General features: G+C 42.9%; 2 non-coding genes across 2 annotated transcripts; one reads left to right on the top strand and one right to left on the bottom strand.

Annotated features, from left to right (window-relative positions):
- Positions 1 to 16,468: 16,468 nt before the first annotated feature.
- trnal-uag (transfer RNA leucine (anticodon UAG)) lies at positions 16,469 to 16,550 on the bottom strand. The gene has a single exon. It is a non-coding gene; the product is annotated as a tRNA-Leu (tRNA).
- Positions 16,551 to 18,088: 1,538 nt separating this feature from the next.
- Positions 18,089 to 18,160, top strand: trnam-cau (transfer RNA methionine (anticodon CAU)). Its single transcript has one exon. It is a non-coding gene; the product is annotated as a tRNA-Met (tRNA).
- Positions 18,161 to 20,934: the final 2,774 nt, after the last annotated feature.

Raw genomic sequence — 20,934 nt, 5'->3', positions numbered from 1 at the left:
TCCATGTATTTGTAGCAAATCGCATTCAAAGAATCAGATCAAGTACTGAACCAAGTCAATGGCGATGTGAGTGTCAGTTTCAAAGGTTAGATGTTGTATAGTTCTTGTCACACGCTTATCTTAAAACACTGTGTACAGCTGTTGCTCATACCCTTTTGAAGGTGGAGGTAGAATGTCCAAATGGAGGCAAGCAGGCATGCAGGCCGAGGTAGAGAGGCGATGGCAGGCAGGCAAAGGTGGTAGGCCAAGCAAGGATAGGGGGGAGAGGGAATGGCAGGCAGGCAAACAGGTGGCACACAGGTACAAATCCAAATCGTTTGTAAATCAACTAAGGTTTCAACATAAAGGGTTCAAAGAAGTAAACTAAAGTTTGGTTCCTAAATTCCAAGAGCTACAAGCCTGGGGCAAACTTGAAGTAGCTTGAAGCGGGCTTTTTAGCGGTAAAAAACTATGTCACTACTGTCTTCCTTCCTTGTCTAACTGAGACTAACTACCAAGTGGGAGCAGCCTATTTATTTCCCTGATCAGGTGACTGATCAGGTGACCAAATGCTTTGTCAAATAACGGTCCATGGCCCAAGGCCAGCGAATCTTAAACAAAAGTAAGAATTTAATCTAAGGTAACTAAATTGGCTCCAACATATCCGGCCCCTTATAGCTACCACGTGTGGCTATAACAAAATATTCACAATGGGGGCAATTTTCAAAAAATAAACAATGTTAATTTCTTAATTCTAATTTTAAATTTTACGTCCACTTATACTACAAATGTGTGCAAGTATCAGTGTATGAATGTGATGCAAATGTAAGCACATGCGCAGTCTTTGTTCAATGTTGGTTGTTGGCTTTTACCAACAGGTAGATCTTGCTGATGGGCCGTAAGAGCTGGTTGGTTCTTGTTTGCAGTCTCACAGAACGAACAAGGCCCTTGTAATCTGCTATGGCTTCGATTACTCTTCCGATCACCCATGAGCCTCGCGGTGCTGTAGGATCAGCTATCACAACAATGTCTCCCACACCAAAGTTGGGCCTGATGCGGGACCATTTGGATCGTTCTTGCATGAGTGGAACATATTCCCGTATCCACCGTGTCCAGAAAAGATCTGCGATATACTGTGTTTGCCGCCATCGCCTTCGGGCGTACAAGTCTTCCTGTTTGAATGTTCCTGGTGGAAGCACGGGCTGGACCTTTAGCTGCAGTAGGTGATTAGGCGTCAGTGGTTCCAAGTCATTAGGGTCACTGGAAACGGTTGTCAAAGGACGGCTGTTCAGGATGGATTCAACCTCGCACATTACTGTTACTAAACCTTCATCATCCAAAGACTGCTGGTTTGTGATGGAGGATAATATCCTTTTCACCATTCTTATTATGCGCTCCCAGATGCCTCCATGGTGTGCACCAGCTGGAGGATTGAACGTCCACTTGACACCTTTCTGGATAAGACTACGCTCAATTTGATCCATGTTCCATCGTTTCAGTGCTTCCCGTAGCTCCTTTTCAGCAGAGATCAAGTTAGTTCCATTGTCCGACCTTAATTCTTTCACTTGGCCTCTTCTGGCTATGAAGCGCCTAAACGCATTCACGCAAGAGTCTGTATCCAATGAGTGTGCTACTTCCAAATGGACTGCTCTAGTAGTCAGGCAAGTAAATAGCACGCCATAACGTTTTGCCATGCCACGCCCTCTTCTCACCTCTATTGGTCCAAAGTAATCCACTCCAACATGTGAGAATGGAGGGAGGTCAGGGGTCAAACGATCAATTGGCAGATCGGCCATCTTTTGTTCACCTGCACGTGCAAAGTTCCGCCTGCAGGGGACACAATTGTTTATTCCAAGTGGAGAAGTAATTCAGCAACACACTAGTTGGATCATGGGTACTGGCTAACGTGGCATGTACTTGAACTTCTCTTCTCAATTCTGAGTCATCTGGAGGAATAGCAAGGTCGACAGGTACGTTGGGCCAGTGCTGGGTTAAGTCTTTCAGGAATTTGGGACCATTGATCCAGTTGTTGCCTTTCAGAAAGTCTGCAGTGTTTAATCCGCGGGATGCATAGTCTGCTGGGTTCAATTTTCCAGGAATGTGTTTCCACTGTAATACATCAGACCTGCTTCTGATTGTATTTACACGATTTGCAACAAATGTGTGAAATCGTCTATTGTCATTCTTTATGTATTTCAACACTGTCGTACTGTCTGTCCAAAACACGGCTGGTTCCAAGTCCATTTTTAATTCCTCTACGAGCATCCCTTCTACACGAACTGCCAGCACTGCAGCAGTCAGCTCCAGACATGGGATTGTCATAAATTTCAACGGTGCCACTCTTGATTTCCCTATCACAAACTTCACATGTACCTGCTCCTTACTGCTGACCAACCTCAGATACGTCACCATGCCATATCCTACTTCACTTGCATCGCAAAAGTGGTGAAATTGTGCATGTTCAACTTTTCCAAAGTTCTTTGGTTTGAAACTGCGGGTGATGTTGAAGGCTGTAAGAGTCCGAAGGCTATGCAGCCAACGTTTCCAGGATTGTGCATGAGTGTTCGGTATGTCTTCGTCCCAGGTAAGGTTCAGCTTGCAAAGTTCCTGCAACAGATGTTTTGCTGGGAAAGTCACTGGGGCAAGAAATCCTAGCGGGTCATAGATTGAACTAACCGTGGACAGGATGCCTCGCCTGGTGCATGGTTGCTCTTTGAGAGCCACGTGGAATTTGAAGACATCATCTTCTGCACTCCAGTGCACACCAAGGGTCCTTTCTAGTGGCAGGTCGTCCAGGTCTAGGTCCAAGTCCTTCACTCCCTTAGCCCTTTCACATTCAGGAATGTGGACCAAGACGTTTCGGCTGTTACTGGACCACTTGGTGAGATTGAAACCTCCTGCTGCACACAGAGCTTTCAACTCCTTGCACAGTTGAATGGCATTGGTCTCTGTATCCACAGACTTCAGCAAATCATCAACATAGAAGTTGTTGAGGACTGTGTTCACTGCTTCAGCTGAAAAGCTTCCTTTGTTATCCTCAGCTGTCCTCTTTAAGGCATAACTGGCACAACTGGCTGATGATGTTGCGCCAAAGATGTGCACTGTCATCCTGTATTGCATGAGAGGCTGAGACGTGTTGCCATCCTCCCACCACAAGAAGCGCAAAAAGTCAACATGCTCTGGTGGTATCTTTACCTGATGATACATCTTCTCCACATCTGCCAGTATGGCTACATTCCCGTGGCAGAAACGTAGCAGGACACCAATTAAGGAGTTTGCAAGATTTGGGCCCTTCAAGAGTTCATTGTTGAGAGATGTTCCTTGGTAAGATGCGGAGCAATCAAAAACCACTCGCAAGTTTCCTTTTTTGGGATGACGTACTCCATGGTGGGGTATGTACCAGCCTTTGCCATTCTGTGGCTCTTCCTGGTTTGGGACGAGTTCAGCATGTCCACATTTCACCATGGTGTTCATGAACAATGTGTATTCTTCCCAAAAAATGGTGTTCCTTCCAAACTTGCGCCTCAAAGGCTCAGCCCTCTGTGCTGCCATCATACGGTTGTTGGGCATTCTGGGATGTCCTTTAAATGGCAGCGGCAATTGGTAGTGTCCATCTTGTACTTTGACTGAGGTGTTCATTATGTTTAGAAATCTCAGATCCTCTTGAGACATTTCTTCCTTTTCATATGTACTCTCCGGAAAGTCATGGTTGAGTTGCTGCACCAGAAGGTCACGTACAATTTCCACAGAAATCCTATTGGTGTAAACATATGTCTTGCCTTGCTTACTCAGACTTGTGTGCTCATCATGGAGGAGACCACTGACAACCCAGCCCAGCAGGGTTTTGGTTGCAAAAGGTCCATTGCCGTTACTATTAATCACCCTCCATGGCTCCATGAGTTTGGGCACATTTGTTCCAATCAAGAGATCGATGTCAGCATCAATGGTAGGCAGAAATACATCCTTCAAGTGTGGCCATTTCTTCACATCCTTCTGTTTTGGTATGTGGCCTTTGCTGACTGGGATTTCTTTCTGTGTGTAAACATCAGGCAGTCCATAGAACAATTTCCCTTCCAGACTGCTTACTTCTAAGCCGCTGACGACGATGCTGTCGGTGGGTTTCTCTTGACCCATAGTTCGCAAAAGGATCCTGTGATTTCTTCCTCTTGCATTTAGACGTCGTCGGAGACTCTCAGTGCAAAATGTGGCGGAGCTGCCTGGATCAAGGAATGCATACGTCTGGACAACATGGTTGGACTTACTCAGCTTCACTTGAACGGGTACAATAGCTAAGGTGCAGTGATCGTCACTGGATCCAATGTTTCCATTTTCCAGTGAGACCAATCCACTATTTATTGCCATCTCAGATCCACTGGGGTTCCCCTTGTGGTCTGTGATTCCATCAGCTGTCCTTTGAATATGCAGTATGTCTGGATGCCTTTTAGAACACACAGAACAAGTAAGGCGCCGTTTACAATCTTTGCTCAAGTGGCCCTTTACCAAACAGCCAAAACAGACACCTTTTCTCTTCAAAATATCAACACGCTCTTCATGTGTCTTAGAGAGCAACTCTTTACATGAAGTCAATGAATGCGTTTCATTACAAATCGCACAACTGCTTGTAACAGGAGACTTGTTATTAGCAGATTGTTGCTTGGGGACATCATTTTTGGCCGAGGCGGAAGTATTTGCCACAGCAGTTACAAAACTACCTTTGGTTTTAAATGGAAGCTTTGAATCTGACGTAGGTTTAGGTTGCAGGAACTTCTTTGTAGAAACTGACACTCACAAATAAGTAAAAAACTTTCATGAAGTGCTTAAAACATGGAAACCCAACTTGAAATAGGATTTGTTTGACAATGGGATGTGGATTTATTTGAATTGTGTGTAGCCACACACTTGGACATACTGGATTTTGGAACACATCCTTGCATTTAAGTGGAATTTCCGGTGTTATCATCACTTCAATTGAAATTGTTGGAAGATGTCTCGGTCTGGGTCACCTGAAGTTGAAGTTGCTCGTTCTCACACAGAGGATGTTAATGTGCAAATCATGGCTGAACAGCTGTTGAGGCAGCACATTGCAACCCGAAAGGGAAAACTGAGTTTTTGCACAAGAAAACAAAATGAGTTAAAGCAATTTATGGATAATGCCAGCGTTGCTGATATAGACAAAGGCATTAAAGATCTAGGCGATATGTTCCCTCTGAACAAAATCCCGCTGGTCATGCGTCTCGAGGAGTTATGACCAAGGAACCCAAAGAATCAAATTGGTTCACTGGGCCGAATTTTCTATGGCAAAAGGAACTTCCAAAAGACCAAGACAAATTCAAAGATATTGACAGTAAAGACCCAGAACTAAAAATGTCACACGTTTTCAAAGTAGAAGCAAAAGAAGAGAATTCATTTATCAAAAGAATGCAAAACCTTTCAGATTGGAAAAGATTGGTAAGGGCCATAGCAAGACACAAACGCTTGGCAAAGTGTGTAAAGAGCAAGACAAAAATGTCACATGAAACGAGTACTTTGGAAGAGAGAAAGGATGCAGAAGAATTCATAATTCGAACTGTACAAAATGAAGCATTCAGCAAAGAAATCAAGTCACTGAAACGGAAGGGTGAAGTTCAGACAGCACAAACTAACCTTCACAAGTTAAGTCCCTTCATTGACAAGTAAGATGTCTTGAGAGTAGGAGGACGACTAACTGGTGCATCACTACATCCAAATGTCAAACATCCTGCTATCCTTCCAAAGGAACACCATGTGTCAAACTTACTCATTAAGCATTTCCATGAAAAGATTCATCATCAAGGCCGTGGAATAACTCTTAATGAAATACGGGCCAATGGAATATGGATTATTGGCTGCAGTAGTAGTGTGTCATCATTCATTCACAAATGTGTGAAATGCAGAAAATTCCGAAGATGTAATCAAGAACAAAGTATGGCAAACCTACCTCCAGAAAGGTTGGAAGCTACACCTCCATTTGTGTACACTGGTGTAGTGTCGTGATAATTAGACGCTACCCCTTTAAGAGGGCGTTAAACAGTGGGACCGAGAGTCGTAGTTGAACAGGACGAGCGAGGAGTCAATGTTGTACTACCTGTAACTGTGAATGAAAGTTATTAAAGCTTCAACTTCAAAGATCTAAACTGAGAGGACATCCAGTTTCTACAACTGGTATGGATTGTTTCGGACCATTTTGTTAGGGTTTGGAGAATATCTTCATCGTATGATTATGTTGGAATGTAACCTGTAATAATTTAACTAGTTTGTCCTGTCTAGACAAAATTAGTTTACCAAAGTGCTAAGATCTTTTCAACTTATTGACTAGCTGCAGAGGAAGCAATCAAAGTTGCTTTGTTTACAGAACGTCGTAAAAGGTCCCCTGCTATGCTTTGATCAGCAGGGACCGGCTGCTTCACCCCAACCTGTGTATTCTCAAACCCCCACTTGCAACCCCACTTTGTTTCTCTCAATAAATAAGCGCCTGACGAGGCCTGAGTCAGATTTCATTCGACTATCGCTGAGAGCACAGCGACGAGTGAACTCTCCGCCTGCAGGTGTCTAAAACGACTAACTTGTCTCCAGTGTGGTCCTTGCAAAATAAGTTAGAGTGAACACCACCCTAACATTTTTGGTGCCGAAACCCGGGACCCTCATACCCGCCATCTGGCTGACGGAGGAGGACGTGCTGCATTGTCGACAAGCCAGCGTCCTTTATGGGGACCTGGAAAAGAAAGTCCTGGGAAGAGAATTTCTTCGCTGGGCCAGCATCTTAGGTCTGCCTTCGTCTGTCAGAGGTGGTTTGACGGGGTCCCACATTGCAGCGGACCGAGGAGACGAGTAAGTCATGGAAAAAAGCGCAGATACGGCTTAGGTTTGTCCGAGCTATGAGATACGGCTTTGGTTTGTCCGAGCTATGAGATACGGCTTTGGTTTGTCCTAGCTATGAGATACGGCTTTGGTGTTTCCAAGCTATGAGATACGGCTTTGGTGTTTCCAAGCTATGAAACAGCTGGGTTTCAAGTCCCAGTGGAAGGAACGGGCTAAGAACAAGAACAGAGCTTCTTTTTCTTAAGTGAAGAAGGGCGTGGATTCTTTTTTTTGTCCGTTGTTCCAAGCTGTTTGCATGAATGTTGTGTGGTTGAGAGAGTGCGACTGGTAGGATAAACTGACTGCAAAGAGAATTTGGTGGAAGGTCAATTTAAACCTGCATTAGAGACCAACAAGGCGGCAGGCCGCCATTCAATTCAAACTCCAGCTCAAATTTGGACTGTTGGAACTGTGGGAAACGGGGCCACTTGGCGAGAGCGTGTCGTCGTGCAAAACAATACCAATCAAAGGGTGGAGGAAGAGGCAGAGGAAAAGCCAAATTTTCAACATGTCAAGCTCCCCCCCCCCTTTTTGACCGCTCATGCTAATACAGAGACATTGTATGCTACATTTAATAGAAATTATTGATTGGTTGTGTTGTAAGATTATACGATCTTCTATATGCAAGCTGAATCTGAGAGATTGAGTTCTTTAAATTTGAAAACAAAGAAAAAACTTAATTTAATTAATTTGCCAGCCGTTTTTATTGTATTGAGTTTTTTTGGGGGATTAGTGGATTGTTCTATCAGGAACCTTGAATTGAAAATGGTATGTGAATGTTGTGTGGAGTGCTTGGATGAATTGGGACCAATGTGATGGAAAGACTCCTTTTTGGAGACTGTGTGTGAGATGCAAATGAGCATTGATGACTGAATGCCCGACTGAAGGGAAAATACAGGTTGAATGGTTGAAGTTGTTGGAGACTGCTATGGGCGAGTAGTTGAGCGACTTTGAAGGAAGAATTAGTTTGAGTAAGTTAGATGCTAGGAAGGGAAATAAAAAACCCGAGCAAATACAAACGAAAGAAAAATAAAGGTTGCTTTTGACAAGAGTTGCAAAGAACAGACGAAGAACAGTCCTTGACCCGGCATTTGCGTTTGGCGGTCGTCGATGTGGTTCCGAGACCTGCGTCTTGTGGTTTGTCATTTGTAACGTTTGGCTGTTGTGATCCTCCCAAACAGACATAAGTGATTTGTGCTTTTGTTGTCTGTTGTAATTGGTTACTGGGAGGACTGCTGGAGCTTGCTCCTACGGTGTCTCACCTGTGCCTTCCTGCCTTCCATTGTCTCCACTTAGGCTGGACTGTGGAGGGGGGAGTGTGGTATTGTGGTGTGAAAAGGGTGTAGGAGCCGGCTCCTGTGGTGATTGATATTGTAATCTGATTGTGGGGGGGACTGATGTAGGTGTGGGGCTCTGGACTCTGCGGGTAGCTGTTTGCTGGGTTGGCGGGGGATGGGGGACGACGGCATTGGTTTGTCCCAGTACTGGCCAGGCTGGAATAAATCAGTATGAAAATGCCGGGCCCCCCCCCTCTTGCTTCCCTTGCTGTGGCTGCGCGCGGAGTAGGGTCGTACCCACTCCAGGGGTGTGCTGAGTGCGTGGTGGCAAGTGATATTGAAGCAGGGTGATGCCTAGGGAAGGTGTGACAATAGTTGCACGAAGGATAAAAGGCACTGAGGAAAGAAAAAAGAAAAAGAAAAAGTATAACCAACACGTCAAAATAGAGGATGACGTCTGCGCAGCGTTGTTTTTTGGTGTTGTTTGTGAGCTGTGTCTCTGCTGTTTTTGTGTTGTCTGTGTGTTGTGTTATGTGTTAAAAGGATGAAATTCGTTAATATAGGTGCACTAAAGAATTTATTTATCTGTAGTCTATCTGATTTGCACCGCAAGACAAAACCGAATTTGTTAAGATAGGAAGGAAAAATAGAAAAGCGAGCAATTTGTTTATGGGCAGAAACTGGTCCAAGCTCCTTTAATGCCTAGCTTTGATTAAACAAAATTTGAGAGATGGTAAGAACTTGCTTTCTGGGATTGAATGATGTACAATTATGAAATACCGACATTTCAAAGCTAAATTTAAAATTTGAGAATGAGAGAGCGATTGAGTTAGTTAAAGTTATGAAACTACAACAGTTAACTATTATATTATTTTACCAGCAGTTATTTTGTTTATTTATTTTATTTTTTTTTAATTCGATTGGTGGATTGGGTTGTTACGTTGAGAAAGGAAAGGAAACGATACAAATGGGCAGCTGTATTGAGCCATGGGGTTGTCACGTGCCGTTGACACCTGGCTCAACAGGGGGGATGGAAGGGCAGTTCAGTCAGCTTTATACAACATATGAATTTGATTCATATTCAAAACGTTTATAAAAAAAAAAATTGTAGAGCTTGTTTAACATGTGCTTAACACAGTCCACAGGGTTATAATGCCTGGTCATAATAGATGCATTCTAAAAATGGATTGAATTGGCTTCAAAATAAACACTGAAGGCCTTAACGGTGGCAAAAACGTTATGTAAAGAAATAATAGTTTGTCAACAACTGCTGTAGATGTTAAAGAATGGAATCAATAGCTCGAAAATGAATGTGGATAGTTTTTTTACTGATTGTGAAATGTGCGACAGAGTGTTCTATATAATATCCGTTGAATGGAAGAAAAAGAAAAGAAACCATTGCTTTTAGAGAATGTAGTCAACCAAAATTATATATGTACCGACATGCCAAGATCTGGGAAAAAGCTGGAAAAAACAAAAACATAATATCTTTAAATTTGAGAGGTGACGATGATCTGACTGAAATTGATGCAATTAAAGTCCCCAGAGGAGTTCCTGATTAATAAGAATTAATTGACCAAATTGAAGCGGGATGGGAGTCCTCCATTTGCTGCTGGTGGACGATGAACAAGAACGTTGACAGGATAAATTACATCCATTGCAACATGCAGAAATTGGGCAAACGGACACAAGCGGGACTTGAGGCAGTGCACGAACAGATAGCCATGCCTTCCCTAATGTCAATCCAGAACCGCAATGCTCTTGTTATGTTGTTGTCTGGGAAAGGAAGGGTCTGCGCAATGTTCAGGGAACAATGCTGCACCTTCATCCAGAATGACACCGCCCCTGATGGGAGCCTGACGAAGGTGATTGCAAACTTGCGATCTCTCAACACGAAGATGAAAGAGCACAAGTGGATGACTGCTTTTGGGAAGTATAAAGCCCTTGTGTCCTCAATTACTGCTATACTCACTTTGTGTGGATGTTGTTGTATTCCATGTCTCCGTGCTCTTTTTAATCGTCTTATCACTACAGCAATCTCGCCCATGGACGACGAGATGGCCCGGGTGTGCCTAATGTCTGAACGGCAGCATGTTGATGATAACGGTGATGATAATGCAATTTTTGCACTTGAGTTTACAGACTTTTTCCCAGATCTGTGTGTTTCCGAATGATGATGTTGCAACATTTATCCTTTTTTGGTGTAAACTTATTTGTGCGCATACTTGTGATCCGACAACTGAAAATCAAGAGAAGTGGTTGTTTTTGGTAATGTAAAAATTTAGCAAATGTGTGATAAACAGGAGGGAAATGTTGGAATAATTTAAGTGAAGCCTTGGCCTGCCAGACCTGTAGGCCTTGTCTTTACGAGTTTATGGCTTTCCTTTTATCTACGTTCTTCCTCTTTAGTGACAGGGATGTCTTTTGATCCCTGTGAGAGGCCTTCACTAACAATGAGCAGAGCTCATTTGCGTAGGCGAAATGTTCTTGTTTGGTTGAATGAAACTCCATTCCTTTTAGTTAACTGTAGGTTTGGTTCGTAGATCAGAACTGTTTTTTTTGTTAAGTGTTAAACACAGTTTGAGGTAGTTGCGTACAAGTTATCCTATATTTACTCAATGTTTGTTTAAGGAACTGCATACCAGTTACCTTACATTTATTTAACATTTGTTTTAGTGTTTAGGACAAGTTACTTATTGTTATTGAGTGTTAATTTGCTAAGTAGATAAAGTCTAGCAAAGGTCTAGTTGCATTGTTCCACAGGAAAGCGGCAATTGAAGTTATCTGATCTCACTCGCGGACTACTCGGCCAACAACTGGAGAAGAACAGATGGACAAACTCTGCGGGGGTCACGGGCCGACAATGAAGTGCTAGTTCACACCACACTACATTCCTTAGCTAATCAACGTTGCTACAGACACAATCTTCCCTCCCTTTGGTGTAGCAACGCCTCTGTAACCAGGGCAACCAAAACAGTGATGAGAGGAGCAGAAGAAACATCTCAAATGACTAATGCAAAGGTTGCAGAAAAGGTGCTGTTTTTTGTTGTTTTCCGGACGTGGTGCTGTCCTTTCGGTGGCGGATCCAGGTCCAGATCACCCCAACGTTCTGGCTGAAGGTCCCAAGAAGGAGGGGGACGGAGCCTGCGTCGACTGGACCCTATAAATCTGTGGAGCGCATCTCACATGCCGTCAAACAGCTTGCCGGCAAAGGAGGATCGTGGTATCATCTGTCCCAGTGCGCCCCAGTGAAGGGTTCCTGCAAGGAACCAGACCAGCCATCGACAGTCCCCGCCCCAGTTCATACAGAGGCAGAATAATCCTCTTCCCCCTTGGTGGCCAGGTAGTCCACCCTGAGCCACTGAAGACAACGACCACGCAGCAGACATTCCCAAGTTCTCCCCGGACGGAGCAGATCTGCGAAGGGGGTGAGAATCTGGCTCACCCTCCACCAGTGGGCGTGCCAAGCCCCCAACGACTGAACAATCGCGAGCAATTTTTATCTTGATTGATAACATTCTGGTCGCCTAAGGCAGAGGGACCGTGTAACTCTTTTCCTGCATTTAATCTGGCCGCAGTTTTTTTAAATTACACACACAATTTGAACTGGAGAATTGAGGAAAAACCTCATCTTCACTGGAAGTTATTGCTTTCATTGTATTTTCTTACTTATGTTTGATTGATCGAGGTTGACATAATCATATGATAAAACAGGAGGGATATGTTAGGGTTTGGAGAATATCTTCATCGTATGATAATGTTGGAATGTAACGTGTAATAATTTAACTAGTTTGTCCTGTCTAGACAAAATTAGTTTACCAAAGTGCTAAGATCTTTTCAACTTATTGACTAGCTGCAGAGGAAGCAATCAAAGTTGCTTTGTTTACAGAACGTCGTAAAAGGTCCCCTGCTATGCTTTGATCAGAAGGGGACCGTCTTCACCTTATCCTGTGTGTTCCCACACCCCCACTTTCAACCCCACTCTGTTTCTCTCAATAAATAAGCACCTGACGAGGCCTGAGTCAGACTTCATTCGACCATCGCTGTAAGCACAGCGACGAGTGAACTCTCCGCCTGCAGGTGTCTAAAATGACTTGCTTGACTCCAGTGTGGTCCTTGCAAAATAAGTTAGAGTGAGCACCACCCTAACACATTTTACATAAAGGAAGGAAAGAAAGAAATGAAAAGATACGGACTGTTACTCACCTGCATGTGTTCACGAGCTGTTCACATTGAAGTCTTAGATGATCTCAGTACAGATTGTTTCATCAATTCTCTACGCTGCTTCATAGTAATACGTGGCGATGTAAGTCAACTGCACTGTGATCAAGGCACTAGTTTTGTGGGTAAAAAATGAGTTTCAGAACCTCATGGAAACAAGTAAACAAAAGCTCAAAGACTTAGGTTGCAAATTTGTTCTCAACCCACCTGCTTCAAGTCACATGGGAGGAGTCTGGGAGAGACAAATAAGGACAATAAGAAATGTTTTGAAGTCCATTTTGGATCAAACTGCTCAAAGGCTTGACACCTCATCCTTGAGAACCTTTATGTATGAAGCCATGGCAATTGTTAATAGCAGACCACTGAGTGCAGAATGTATCAACGACCCTGTGGAACCTGAACCACTGACACCTAACCACATACTGACAATGAAATCTACAATAATTTCACCCCCTCCTGGAGAATTTGTCAAAGAAGATCTCTAGCTGCAGAAAAGATGGAAAAGAGTTCAATATTTGCCCAACATTTTCTGGACCAGGTGGAGGAAGGAATACCTGTTGAACCTACAACAGAGAAGAAAGTGGAACAAGACTCGAAGAGACATGAAAATAAATGACATTGTATTACTACAAGATGATTGTCTACCAAGAAACCAATGGAAACTAGCCAAAGTGGTGGAAGTGTTTCCAGGAGCTGACAACAAAGTTAGGAAGGTCAAACTTCTTGTTAGTGACACCACACACGATAATAACAAAACACATACAACTAAATCATTTTTGGAAAGACCAATACACAAGACTATACTTTTACTTGAAGCTAAGGACTAATAATACACAGCACATATTTGACATTTCCACATGGTTTAATCAGTTTATTTTGTGTTAATTGTTAAAGAATCACACAGAGTGTGATGGTGGGAGTGTAAATGATGTAAGTTTGTGCATGAAGCGTTCGCTGATTCCAGTGGATGGCGCTCTTGCGATCGATGTAGGTTTACACTAATTATTTTGAGTTATTTTGTTTGTACATTGTTTAAGTTGTGTACATTGTTTATGGCACTATTATCTCCATATTAGTAAATATATTCTATTTTTTGTAGAGAATTAGTCTAAAATTTGGGGTTCTACGTCACGTGAGTTTTGGCTCGAACTTCCGGTTCCCGTCCTGTAGCGATCAGTATAAGAGTATGGCGGACTCCGACGCTGGTGTTTAAATCCATATAAAGACTCATCTTTCAAGAAGATTAACCCCAGCCCTAGCCACAAGCAGGCAAAGTGGTGTGTTCGTTCCTCTTTATTCGTGTGTAATGTGTTTATTTGTGTAATATGTATGTATGTACGAACTAATGGTTTTGTTGTTTCTATTTCTGTTAGTTCTACGGTGATATTTTTGGCGAAGATCAATAAAATCATCTGTAAAAGGAACTCTAGTCTTCCCTTCGTGACTGAGGCTGGCATACCCACTATCGGAGCCAACCCACCACCAGGTGGTGATCAGTTGACAGCTCCGCACCTCTCTTCACCCGAGTGTCCAAAACATGCGGCCGCAAATCCGATGACACGACTACAAAATCAATCTTCGAACTGCGGCCTAGGGTGTCTTGGTGCCAAGTGCACACAGGGACACCCTTATGTTTGAACATGGTGTTCAGTATGGACAATCCGTGTCGAGCACAGAAGTGTCTAGTAGGGTCACCCATGGCAAAAGGGTCCTAGGTGAGGGGCCAGATAAAGCCCGGCTCACAAAAACCCCTAATGATAAGAAACAAAATTGGATTTGGTTTTCCCTCGCCTGGACGCGGATCACCGGGGCCCCCCTCAATCCGTATTTGAGACTCACAATGGCTTGATCCTTCAAAAATCTCTTCAGAAACATTTTACAGTGAACTCAATCTTAAAAACATAATATATTTATACAATTTTTATATTTTAACCCATTATATAATATATGAAACTCAACTTTAAAATGGGAGCTTAAGATCAGGGGATGCTTTGAGAATAATTGTCAATTTGTTTTGTATGTGTGAAGCCCTTTGAGACTGCTTGTGATTTAGGGCTATATAAATAAACTTGACTTGACTTAATTGTTAGATCAGGGACTAGTTGTTTTTTAAACCATAGCATATGATAGCATCCAGGTTAGTGCTGCCCGACTGAGCTTTGATCATAAACTAATGAAGCCTGGAACCGAATGCTTGTTTGCCGATTGGAGGACATCATGAGTAAATTGTGTTATGCAGCAGAGTGGCGCAGCGGAAGCGTGCTGGGCCCATAACCCAGAGGTCGATGGATCGAAACCATCCTCTGCAATTTGGACCTTAGTGAATTTGCAAACATTCTCTTAAGTCATACTTTTGAGAAGAAGTGCTGTGGGGATCATATTTTCCACACGTTGGCTGTGCTGCGTGGAGGTTGATCCATCCTCAATGCATACAGATTGCGAGGCATGTATGTGACTTCTTTCACCATTCTCAGTCCAAATACACAATGTCCTTACCTATTACAGTGATCCCTCGCTACTTCGCATTTCGTTTATCGCGGGTTCCCTATATCGCGGAGTTTTTTTTCCAAATTAAAAAATCATTTAAAAGACCTTCTGCAGTTTCTACATCTGTGTCAGGTTTATTTCGCTGACTGAATAACTATTAAGAAGAGCAACAGCAAACAAACCACAAGTGAGACAGTATATTAAGTCTTTTCTCGCGAGGAGTGCAGTACAGATAGCTTAATACAATCTCTACACACACTGAATATCTGTAGGCACTCCCGCTCTTTTTATTTGGATTTGCCCTACCCACAGTGTGAGACATAAGCCACTAAAAGGGGAGGAGGAAAGCATGTGGGCTTTGTCTCGTAAGCAAAAATCACTAGGTGTTTACATACTGATAAGAACATCTGGGAAGAGTTTGAGTGGACTGGATACAGAAGAAAAAACCTTTGACCTCTAGTTAAAACATAGCAAGGGAAGTTTTACGACATTGTGTAGGATGCAACAAGCTAAGTTATTTATTACTGGTTATATACATTCCAACCTAATCCTACGATCAAGATAGTTGGGAAACCCTGACTTTAATGGTCACTTGGAGGTTCATCTGGGGTGCAGGACAGCAATGAGGCATGTTGTCTAACAAAGTGGTCTTTGTTAGAAAGGAACTGTCCTTCTGTGGTACATCATAAAAACAGCAAGGCCAAACAGCAAGCATATATTGCAGTAATATTGCGGTAAGGAATTGATTAGAAAACGCATGATAACATATATATACATTTTTCTAACAATCTGTTAAAATAAGATAAGAGGAACTTTATTAATCTCACGTGTGAGAAACTGCATGTAACAACAGCTCGATTTACAGGAAGGTACAAGTTAGGGGATAAAGGTGCAAAAAGAGACTTCTGGACCGTAGTCCTCCGGCATAAAAAATAGAATACAATATAAAAAGAAAAATATGGAAAAATAACAGCAATTGTAGTAAAACTAAAAATATAAGCTATGAATATTTACAAAAAGAAGATAAAATAGTGGTAAAGTGTCGTAAAGTGTATGAAGAGTATGAAGTTTAGTAATGCTAATAACAAAAAGAAATAGTGCACGGGTTATCGAAGTGAAATAGATCCATGCATTGTGTGGCAGAGGATATTGCAACATTGGGCTTAAATTGCACATTGGGGTTAAGAATTGCACGTTACGGGGAAAAGTATTGCACAGAAGGATGTGTTTACAGGTTGTCATTGTACAGCCTAATTGCGGTGGGGATGAAGGAGCTGCGGTAGCGTTCCTTCTTACACGGGGGGAGTCTGAGTCTCTGACTGAACGGGCTGCTCAAGTTCTCCAAGGTCAGATGCAGTGGGTGAGAGGGGTTGTTCCTGATGGATGTTAGCCTGGCTAGCACCCTCCTCTCGCCCACCTCCTCAACAGTGTCAAGAGGGCAGCCTACCACAGAGCTGGCCCTCTTAACCAGTTTCTTGAGCCTCTTCCTATCCCTCTCTGTGCTGCTCGGAGCCCAACAGACCACAGCGTAGAGGATAGCAGAGGCTACCACTTCTGAGTCCTGATACTTTACACAGCTGCACTGACAGGAGTTGGGCAAGAAGAAAACACCTGAATTGATGCATAAGTGGCAGTGGTGGGATTTGAACCCACGCCTCAGGAGAGACTGGAGCCTAAATCCAGCGCCTTAGACCGCTCGGCCACACTACCGACCTTCCGCAGTTTCTACATTTATTGATCATTCTATTAAGACGTGAAATTGGAGGATACCTAGTTGGTTTCTTCACCAGCATCCAGGTTAGTGCTGGCCGACGGAGCTTTGTTCATTATGTAATGAAGCCTGTACACAACAGATGCGAAACAATATGAGTGACAATCAGAAGATTAAAACTTTGAAATCGGAAGACACATAGCTAGTTTCCCCACACAGCACCCAAATTAGTGCTGTCCTAAACCGCCTTGTTGATAATGTAACAAAGAAGAAACATTCCATCCTCAACAACGAACAGGCTGGACATACTAAGCCAACTCCTACATTCGGAAATGCCTCGGTTTACCGAAAGGCTTCTCTGACACGGGCTTGTTCGGGGCAACCGCGCTGCAACTGCCGATCCAGTCCATAACCTTGGACTAAAAGCAGGAGAAGGCAGGAAGGGAGCTGTCCCTTGTGCAGCGCACCTAACGCAAGCCTACAGCACCTACTGTCAGGCTGCAAAAGAGCACTGACACAGGCACGCTATAGACGACGCCAGTCCTGACGAAGCTTGCCGAAGTTCTCAAGACCAGCAGAAAAGAGTTCCAACAACCAGTCTGCAGCCAAACAGCTCCCTGTTAGGTTTGTGAGGAAAGGGGAGAGAAGCAGAGACACCAGCCCTCCTGTTCCAGTTCCAGGCAAGGGACTGGAACATGAGGGCTGGTGTCTCCGCTGCACAGCTGAACTTTCCCCATGAAATCACCACCACTCCACATCAATTAGGTTTCACATGGAATATGTCTCCTCATGAGAGACTGAAGGCTTAATTCAGTGCTTTAAACCGCTCGGCCACACTACCTACCTAGAATCCTCAACTTCAATTTAAAATGCAGAAGCCATAGTCAAGGATCAAGAACAACACTTTTTTTCAATCTTTGTTGAACTTAAGTGTCGGTCGTTGCCCGTACAGATAGACTTCTCACCTCATGGTGTTCAGTATGGACAATCCGTGTCGAGCACAGAAGTGTCTAGTAGGGTCACCCATGGCAAATGGGTCCTAGGTGAGGGGCCAGATAAAGCACGGCTCACAAAAACTCCTAATGATAAGAAACAAAATTGGATTTGGTTTTCCCTCGCCTGGACGCGGATCACCGGGGCCCCCCTCAATCCGTATTTGAGACTCACAATGGCTTGATCCTTCAAAAATCTCTTCAGAAACATTTTACAGTGAACTCAATCTTAAAAACATAATATATTTATACAATTTTAATATTTTTATATTTTAATCCATTATATAATATATTAGACTCATCTTTAAAATGGGAGCTTAAGATCAGGGGATGCTTTTGAGAATAATTGTCAATTTGTTTTGTATGTGTGAAGCCCTTTGAGACTGCTTAATTGTTAGATCAGGGACTAGTTGTTTTTTAAACCATAGCATATGATCGCATCCAGGTTAGTGCTGCCCGACTGAGCTTTGATCATAAACTAATGAAGCCTGGAACCGAATGCTTGTTTGCCAATTGGAGGACATCATGAGTAAACTGCGTTATGCAGCAGAGTGGCGCAGCGGAAGCGTGCTGGGCCCATAACCCAGAGGTCGATGGATCGAAACCATCCTCTGCTATTTGGACCTTAGTGAAGTTTGCAAAGTTTTGGACATTCTCTCAAGTCATACTTTTGAGAAGAAGTGCTGTGGGGATAATATTTTCCACACGTTGGCTGTGCTGCGTGGAGGTTGATCCATCCTCAATGCATACAGATTGCGAGGCATGTATGTGACTTCTTTCACCATTCTCAGTCCAAATACACAATGTCCTTACCTATTACAGTGATCCCTCGCTACTTCGCATTTCGTTTATCGCGGGTTCACTATATCGCGGAGTTTTTTTTCCAAATTAAAAAATCATTTAAAAGACCTTCTGCAGTTTCTACATCTGTGTCAGGTTTATTTCGCTGACTGAATAACTATTAAGAAGAGCAACAGCAAACAAACCACAAGTGAGACAGAATATTAAGTCTTTTCTCGCGAGGAGTGCAGTACAGATAGCTTAATACAATCTCTACACACACTGAATATCTGTAGGCACTCCCGCTCTTTTTATTTGGATTTGCCCTACCCACAGTGTGAGACATAAGCCACTCAAAGGGGAGGAGGAAAGCATGTGGGCTTTGTCTCGTAAGCAAAAATCACTAGGTGTTTACATACTGATAAGAACATCTGGGAAGAGGAGTTTGAGTGGACTGGATACAGAAGAAAAAACCTTTGACCTCTAGTTAAAACATAGCAAGGGAAGTTTTACGACATTGTGTAGGATGCAACAAGCTAAGTTATTTATTCCTGGTTATATACATTCCAACCTAATCCTACGATCAAGATAGTTGGGAAACCCTGACTTTAATGGTCACTTGGAGGTTCATCTGGGGTGCAGGACAGCAATGAGGCATGTTGTCTAACAAAGTGGTCTTTGTTAGAAAGGAACTGTCCTTCTGTGGTACATCATAAAAACAGCAAGGCCAAACAGCAAGCATATATTGCAGTAATATTGCGGTAAGGCATTGATTAGAGAACGCATGATAACATATATATACATTTTTCTAACAATTCCCTCCTGTTTATCATAAGTTCTCAGAGACCATCTTATCACCTAAAAGCGGCCATTTCAAAAAGATTTTCAGCCGTAGGATCACAATTCATAAGAACAAATTTAAACCCGGGAGGAGATCGAACCTTAATAATCAATGTCAGAGTCGGAAACAAATCGGACAGGTTTACCACAGGAGCTTCACTGATGGGGCCATCGCAAGAGCGACAACCCTCGTCAGTCGCAAAGTCTTCCCCTTGGAGCAACGGAAAAGTCTCAGTTGCTGGAGAGATAGCAGTTGTAATTAACCTGTTAATTAGAGACCGTAGACACGGAATACAACAACATCCACACAAGGTCAAAACAGCAGAAAAAACGGCAAGGGAGACTAGGACCGAGGAAACCAGGGTACGGTACTGTACGAACACGTTTAGCCAGTCGTTCCAAACCTCCGTGTTCACTCCACTGTGTTCCTTCATTTTCCCATTCAAGGTCCTCAGGCCCTCAAGGGCCTGGGACAGGCTTCCATCAGCGGCAGTACCATTTGGAATAAATGTGCAGCATTGCTCACCAAACATGGCGCAGAAACCACCCTCTTTTGAGAGTAGCATGTCAAGGGCCATTCGGTTCTGGAAAGCCATGAGGGAAGTCGCGGCCAGTTGGGAGTGGACCGCCCTGAAACCCGCCTCGGTCCAATTTCCGAGCCTCTGCACGTTGTAATGGATGTAGTTGATCCTGTCAACATTTTTGTTAAGAGTACACCACCAACACAGGGTGGATTCAAAACCAGCTATCTGATTCACCAGCTTACACTTATCCGGCACTCCTCCGGGAATACCAATTGCATCAATTTCGGTCAGATCATCGTCGGCTGTCAAATTCAAAGATATTTTGGTTTTTACCAGCTTTTTTTTTACAGCTTGTTTTGCCATTAGCAATCAATTGTTTCGTTTAGCAGTTTATTCTTATACTAGTTACCTGAAACAAATTATCCACATTCACTTTAGATATATTCATCCCATTCTTTAACATCTACAGCGGTTGTTGACAAAGTATACATATAAACATCATACTCTCATGGCAGTCCAGATCTGACACAGCAGATCATCCTGCAAAGGTCAAATTGATCTTTTAAATTGCTACAATGCAGCATAATTAAAAAAAAATTTTGGAGTGATCAATATAAGTTGTTCACTCATCTCTCCCCTACTGATTATGGCTTAGTTCCCACAAATACCATATTGCTGAAGTTAACAAAGTGGCAACAAAGATAGCCACCTTACATGCAATAACGTCATTGTTCCATTTTCTTGTTCCCGGCATTTCTCTAAGAGGTAAGGCTCCCTTTGGGTCACTTTTTCCCGATTGAACGTTACCTCAAAAGAAATTACCCTTTTGTAATTTGCAAGGACTACCTCAACTGACCTTTCTGCTATTTTAATGGCAGTTGATGTAATTATCAATATTCAATGTGGCCCTTCCCCCTTGGAAGAACACCAGCGTTTTGTTTTCAATGCTCTTAATGAGAACGTGCTTTGTGCTTTTTGCCTTTAAAATATTAATTATAAATATAAAATGTAAATGCCAAATTTGAATCATCCTTAGTTTCCCACTTGGTTTTAAAACATGGTAATCTATATTGTCGCCCAAACAATTTTTCATACGGGGTTAAACCCACAGTACTTGTAATATTTATGTACAGTTTGACCAGGTCTAAACATTTTGTCCATGATCTTCCATTTTTCCCATGCACATTTTCACACTTTATACCAGTTCTGTCACGAGAATTAATTTTCAAAAACCCATATCTCGGTAT

The sequence above is a fragment of the Syngnathus typhle genome, linkage group LG4 (assembly GCF_033458585.1).
Source record: "Syngnathus typhle isolate RoL2023-S1 ecotype Sweden linkage group LG4, RoL_Styp_1.0, whole genome shotgun sequence".
Lineage (NCBI taxonomy): Eukaryota > Metazoa > Chordata > Actinopteri > Syngnathiformes > Syngnathidae > Syngnathus > Syngnathus typhle.
The sequence above is the reverse complement of the archived record's forward strand: the minus strand, read 5'-3'. Positions and strand labels throughout refer to the sequence as shown.